We start from the raw sequence: 7,451 nt of genomic DNA, 5'->3' as shown, positions 1-7,451 counted from the left end.
ATATTTATATATATATATATCGCACTGAATATAAATAATGAAGGAGCTACACTGGTGCTGTAAATGGTCGAGACCCCTTCTCGCAGTCTCTCTCTCTCTCTCTCTCTCTCTCTCTCTCTATATATATATATATATATATATATAGAGAGAGAGAGAGAGAGAGAGAGAGAGAGAGGACAATTAAAAGAGACTCGGACAAACAGATACTAGGTTTCAACTGATTGACAAATTGCCCTACATCGACGTAAATAAGCACTGAATTGATCAGTATTTTAGTATAGTAGCCATGATAAAATATCATGGGCGTACATACTCGAGCAGGATTCATGTACGCCCATGATTTTTATCATGGCTACTACTAAAACACTGATCAATGGATCGTATCTCCCTCTCGCAGGTGATTTCAAAGGAGTTTGCTGAAAGAGCAACAAACAAGCAAACAACACTAACAAAGACAAGTACAAATCACGGTAATGATGATATTAGAAATTCAACAAACAAATAAGCAGTTCCCAGTCAATCATTACTCGGGACGGTTAATTGAACACAGTTTTGTATCATGCTTTCTGTAGAATGGGGGGGGGGCGTGTTTGTGCATTTAAATTGTGTTTGTATGATGAATGTCTTGACTGCTTTCGTTGCTAGCACCACGAGATATCCTTCATATTATCCAAACACAACTTTGATATGAAAATGCAGTTTCATCATTATACTAAGTCTTTATCTTTCACATCCTTTTGAATACCTGTTCCATTATTTACATACCAAAGGAATTGACTTTAATGATTCTTCACATACTCTCTTTAACATTCACTAAAGGACGGTAAACAACATCTACTGTATATAAATTTGCATTTGCAAGGCACTTTCATTGGGTATAGTATCAAATGTTTTGAACATAAATCATAATAAAAGTATGTCTCTACCAGTATCCAGTGTTAGTAAGGTATATATATATCTATATATATATATCTATATATATATATATATATATATATATATATATATATATGATATACACATTATTTGTCATTTGGTGCACGTAAAACTATAGTAATATACTGAAAATTGAGAGAGAAAAAAAACTGTGAACTTTTTTTGGAAGACCATGCGTTTTTGTGGAGGCATACCATTCGCCATAACGACATTTCTAGTGTTCATTTATACCAATATGACCTTTTTTGTGATGTATATCTGTAATATTTAATGTCAAATAGTTTTTGAAACTCAATCAATTCATGTTGAGAAACCCAACAAGCTCATGCTTAAGTAAGCTAGGTTATTAGGCCCTACATGGCTTGTAATTATTCTTTTATTTAACACTGTTTAATATTTTTCATCATTAATACAGCATTTTCGTCATATTGATGGTTAATTTCAACAAATTTATTTTCAAAATGTCGTTTACGGGTTTTGTAAAACGAACAATTTCAGTTTTGAAGCTGCATGTTCCTGTTTTATTGTGAATAAACCTATATTGAATTGAATTGAATTGAATGAATTGAATTGAATTGTAAAATAACCCCAAAACAATCCAGTGTTGAACATTCAGATGAAATCTGCTGTTCGGTCACAGATGTATCAATGTACCCTATATATATATATATACCATCCGTACAGTACCTGTCTCCTGACTGGTTGTCTGAACAGTCGACGTCCTCTCCGTCGTCGACCTGGAGTGAGTACTTGGCCTTATCCCGTCGGGAGTGGTTTCAGACACCACTGTCGTAGTGGACGATACACGAGGAATCTCTGTCTGTGCTGGATAAGACGTGCTCTTCTCATCAGTGACCCCAGCTGACCCAACGCGTGTAGACTCTTGTGAGGCGTTTGTCGGTGTACCTCGTTGGGAAATACAGTAAGAGTTAGTCTTATCAGTAGCTGACAATTTCACATGTGTGTGTGTGTGTGTGTGTGCGTGTGTGTGTGCGTATGTAGGTGCGTGTGTGTGTACGTGTGTGTGTGTATGTGTGTGTGTGTGTGTTGTGTGTGTGTGTTTTAACAAACTCACAAAAAATGCTCTCCTCTAAATTGTCTATAAGTATAGATAGCACAATAGATAAAGGTAAATTATTATGGTCAGCAAAAACTTGGAATAAACTTGTGTTCATGATGAGAAACTGTTTATCATGGTGCTTACTCAGAAATGCATTTAATTGAAAAACAACAACGAACAATCAATTTTATGAAATTCTTCCTTCGAGATGTTTTCGTTGTGTGAAAACTGTGTGAAACTTTGCTCTAAGTTTCCTTATGGCATTGGGCGAAACCCCTAGTCTCCTGGCCACCTCCTTAATCGGAACCCCATGCAGCTTCAAGGAAAGCTGTAGCTCTCCCTCTTTCAAAAATTTGCAAATGCGGCATGATGCAAAATGGCCATAGGCACATTAATGTCTTATGTGATCGACCCAAATTGGAATTAAAAAGCACATGGCTTCGACCAACATTTTTCATGTTGAACAGGCCTATTGTATAAAAAAGTATGCATAACATCCGTCTGACAGGGAAGCACATTGTACCTGAAGAAATTCCTGAGAATTACATAACAACTTAAAAAGGTCATTTGCTAACTTAAATAGGAAACGTACACAATATGCTTCATCATTACCGTTATTGTGTATATATCACCTCAAGTGCAACCTTTTCCCCCATGCATTTTGACATAAAATGCATTTTTTTCACACCAATAATGATATCTGGTGGCATTGATATGCAATTCACGTTATGAGTAATAAAATTCCCTATCCATTCCCGCTTGAATTATGAACATTGGTAAAATACTTTTTAAGATATATCCAAACATGCTATAAGGGGGAACTTACTTTTTTTGGTTGAGTGTATATACATTATACATTGTATACATAATATATTTATATATATATATATCGCACTGAATATAAATAATGAAGGAGCTACACTGGTGCTGTAAATGGTCGAGACCCCTTCTCGCAGTCTCTCTCTCTCTCTCTCTCTCTCTCTCTCTATATATATATATATATATATATAGAGAGAGAGAGAGAGAGAGAGAGAGAGGACAATTAAAAGAGACTCGGACAAACAGATACTAGGTTTCAACTGATTGACAAATTGCCCTACATCGACGTAAATAAGCACTGAATTGATCAGTATTTTAGTATAGTAGCCATGATAAAATATCATGGGCGTACATACTCGAGCAGGATTCATGTACGCCCATGATTTTTATCATGGCTACTACTAAAACACTGATCAATGGATCGTATCTCCCTCTCGCAGGTGATTTCAAAGGAGTTTGCTGAAAGAGCAACAAACAAGCAAACAACACTAACAAAGACAAGTACAAATCACGGTAATGATGATATTAGAAAATTCAACAAACAAATAAGCAGTTCCCAGTCAATCATTACTCGGGACGGTTAATTGAACACAGTTTTTGTATCATGCTTTCTGTAGAATGGGGGGGGGGGGGGCGTGTTTGTGCATTTAAATTGTGTTTGTATGATGAATGTCTTGACTGCTTTCGTTGCTAGCACCACGAGATATCCTTCATATTATCCAAACACAACTTTGATATGAAAATGCAGTTTTCATCATTATACTAAGTCTTTATCTTTCACATCCTTTTGAATACCTGTTCCATTATTTACCATACCAAAGGAATTGACTTTAATGATTCTTCACATACTCTCTTTAACATTCACTAAAGGACGGTAAACAACATCTACTGTATATAAATTTGCATTTGCAAGGCACTTTCATTGGGTATAGTATCAAATGTTTTTGAACATAAATCATAATAAAAGTATGTCTCTACCAGTATCCAGTGTTAGTAAGGTATATATATATATATATATATATATATGATATACGCATTATTTGTCATTTGGTGCACGTAAAACTATAGTAATATACTGAAAATTGAGAGAGAGAAAAAACTGTGGACTTTTTTGGAAGGCCATGCGTTTTTGTGGAGGCGTACCATTCGCCATAACGACATTTCTAGTGTTCATTTATACCAATATGACCTTTTTTTGTGATGTATATCTGTAATATTTAATGTCAAATAGTTTTTGAAACTCAATCAATTCATGTTGAAAAACCCAACAAGCTCATGCTTAAGTAAGCTAGGTTATTAGGCCCTACATGGCTTGTAATTATTCTTTTATTTAACACTGTTTAATATTTTTCATCATTAATACAGCGTTTTCGTCATATTGATGGTTAATTTCAACAAATTTATTTTCAAAATGTCGTTTACGGGTTTTGTAAAACGAACAATTTCAGTTTTTAAGCTGCATGTTCCTGTTTTATCGTGAATAAACCTATATTGAATTGAATTGAATTGAATGAATTGAATTGAATTGTAAAATAACCCCAAAACAATCCAGTGTTGATCATTCAGATGAAATCTGCTGTTCGGTCACAGATGTATCAATGTACCCTATATATATATATATATATATATATATATATATATATATATACCATCCGTACAGTACCTGTCTCCTGACTGGTTCTCTGAACAGTCGACGTCCTCTCCGTCGTCGACCTGGAGTGAGTACTTGGCCTTATCCCGTCGGGAGTGGTTTCAGACACCACTGTCGTAGTGGACGATACACGAGGAATCTCTGTCTGTGCTGGATAAGACGTGCTCTTCTCATCAGTGACCCCAGCTGACCCAACGCTTGTAGACTCTTGTGAGGCGTTTGTCGGTGTACCTCGTTGGGAAATACAGTAAGAGTTAGTCTTATCAGTAGCTGACAATTTCACATGTGTGTGTGTGTGTGTGTGCGTGTGTGTGCGTGTGTAGGTGCGTGTGTGTGTGCGTGTGTGTGTGTATGTGTGTGTGTGTGTGTGTGTTGTGTGTGTGTGTTTTAACAAACTCACAAAAAATGCTCTCCTCTAAATTGTCTATAAGTATAGCACAATAGATAAAGGTAAATTATTATGGTCAGCAAAAACTTGGAATAAACTTGTGTTCATGATGAGAAACTGTTTATCATGGTGCTTACTCAGAAATGCATTTAATTGAAAAACAACAACGAACAATCAATTTTATGAAATTCTTCCTTCGAGATGTTTTCGTTGTGTGAAAACTGTGTGAAACTTTGCTCTACGTTTCCTTATGGCATTGGGCGAAACCCCTAGTCTCCTGGCCACCTCCTTAACCGGAACCCCATGCAGCTTCAAGGAAAGCTGTAGCTCTCCCTCTTTCAAAAATTTGCAAATGCGGCATGATGCAAAATGGCCATAGGCACATTAATGTGATCGACCCAAATTGGAATTAAAAAGCACATGGCTTCGACCAACATTTTCATGTTGAAAAGGCCTATTGTATAAAAAAGTATGCATAACATCCGTCTGACAGGGAAGCACATTGTACCTGAAGAAATTCCTGAGAATTACATAACAACTTAAAAAGGTCATTTGCTAACTTAAATAGGAAACGTACACAATATGCTTCATCATTACCGTTATTGTGTATATATCACCTCAAGTGCAACCTTTTCCCCCATGCATTTTGACATAAAATGCATTTTTTCACACCAATAATGATATCTGGTGGCATTGATATGCAATTCACGTTATGAGTAATAAAATTCCCTATCCATTCCCGCTTGAATTATGAACATTGGTAAAATACTTTTTAAGATATATCCAAACATGCTATAAGGGGAACTTACTTTTTTGGTTGAGTGTATATACATTATACATTGTATATATATATATATATATATATCGCACTGAATATAAATAATGAAGGAGCTACACTGGTGCTGTAAATGGTCGAGACCCCTTCTCGCAGTCTCTCTCTCTCTCTCTCTCTCTCTCTCTATATATATATATATATATATATATATATATGTATATATATATGTATATATTATATATAGAGAGAGAGAATAGAGAGAGAGAGAGAGAGAGAGAGAGAGAGAGAGAGAGGATAATTAAAAGAGACTCGGACAAACAGATACTAGGTTTCAAACTGATTGACAAATTGCCCTACATCGACGTAAATAAGCACTGAATTGATCAGTATCTTAGTAGTAGCCATGATAAAATATCATGGGCGTACATACTCGAGCAGGATTCATGTACGCCCATGATTTTTATCATGGCTACTACTAAAACACTGATCAATTCAGTGCTTATTAACGTCGATATGGGGAGATTTGTCAATCAATCGCAATGAAAACATCTCGACGAAAGAATTTCATGAATTTGAACAAACAACCAAGCTCAAACCCGCAAAGAAAAAGAAGTACTTAAAGTCAAAGTTACAAATTCTTATTTTTTTACAAAATAATAATAAAATGATATTACATGTAACATGAGGCATCATAAGTGAACATGCGAATTGTCATAATGGCCTAAGTAGAAGAAGTTGAAGGTCGTATAGTCATGATTGCAATACTTGTATGTTAAGATAATTTATCACTGAAAGAAAAAAGAAATAGGTTTCTTCTTACGATAGAGACATGAATCCCCGCTAAACCCTTCAGCACAGTCAGAGTGGCAATGGAAGTTAGTCTCCGTTTCCTCACATACGCCATTCTTGCACGGTTCCCGTAAGCAATCTGTTTCGTATAGTAGTAATACAAAACTGAATTGAGCTGAATTGAATATTGAATTGAATGGAATTAAACTTAAACACACTAATGCATAAGCATGCGCTCAAATTGAATAATGTATAAAGACGAAATACATATTATTCATGATATAGATATCTATGTAGGCCTATACATAATTATGTATAGGCATGTGTAAGTATATGTGCTTATGTGTGTGTGTGTGTGTGTGTGTGTGTATGTACGTATGGTATTTTGTTTGCTTTATTTTTCTTCCAATTTCATACATAGATAAAGATTCATTTCAGTAATATCACATAAAATATCAGTTAACAGATTACAATGATTACATGATTCAAAGAAGGAAAATAAATGTGTAAATTAATTCCATTAAAAGAATTATTGTATTATCAAATTTCCAAATAATTACCTCAGAAGTTATGCGGAAGGACTGCCACTCAAAACGTGGCAGCCAAGAAAACCTATTAACATAATATGTAAATGTATCATATACCATCAATGGTATTGGATTGGATTGGAGTTATTTATTCAATACTCCATAAAAAAATCATACAAACAAACAGAGAAAATACACAACATATTAGTATAAATACATTACATTCAAATTCATGTCGTCAAGTGTGTATAAAGTAACTGACATGTCTGCAACGGATACAAAATATAAACTTCAACACACACACACACACACACACACACACAAAATATGAAGCATTAGGAACTTGGCAGGAAAGCGGAGCCTTATATTGTATGAGGTAGTGTATCATTCATGCGTGTGAAAGTGTATCTATCGGACCTTGGAAGGACAAAAAGATCTGTCGATTTGAGACAGAACAGATATAAAGCGAAAAAAAAAAAAGGAAACTCAAATCTGCCATAATATAT

The sequence above is a fragment of the Diadema antillarum genome, unplaced genomic scaffold (genome assembly GCF_040938485.1).
Source record: "Diadema antillarum isolate AM-2024a unplaced genomic scaffold, OU_Dant_1.0 seq00001229_RagTag, whole genome shotgun sequence".
Taxonomy (NCBI): domain Eukaryota; kingdom Metazoa; phylum Echinodermata; class Echinoidea; order Diadematoida; family Diadematidae; genus Diadema; species Diadema antillarum.
Note: the sequence above shows the minus strand (reverse complement) of the source record.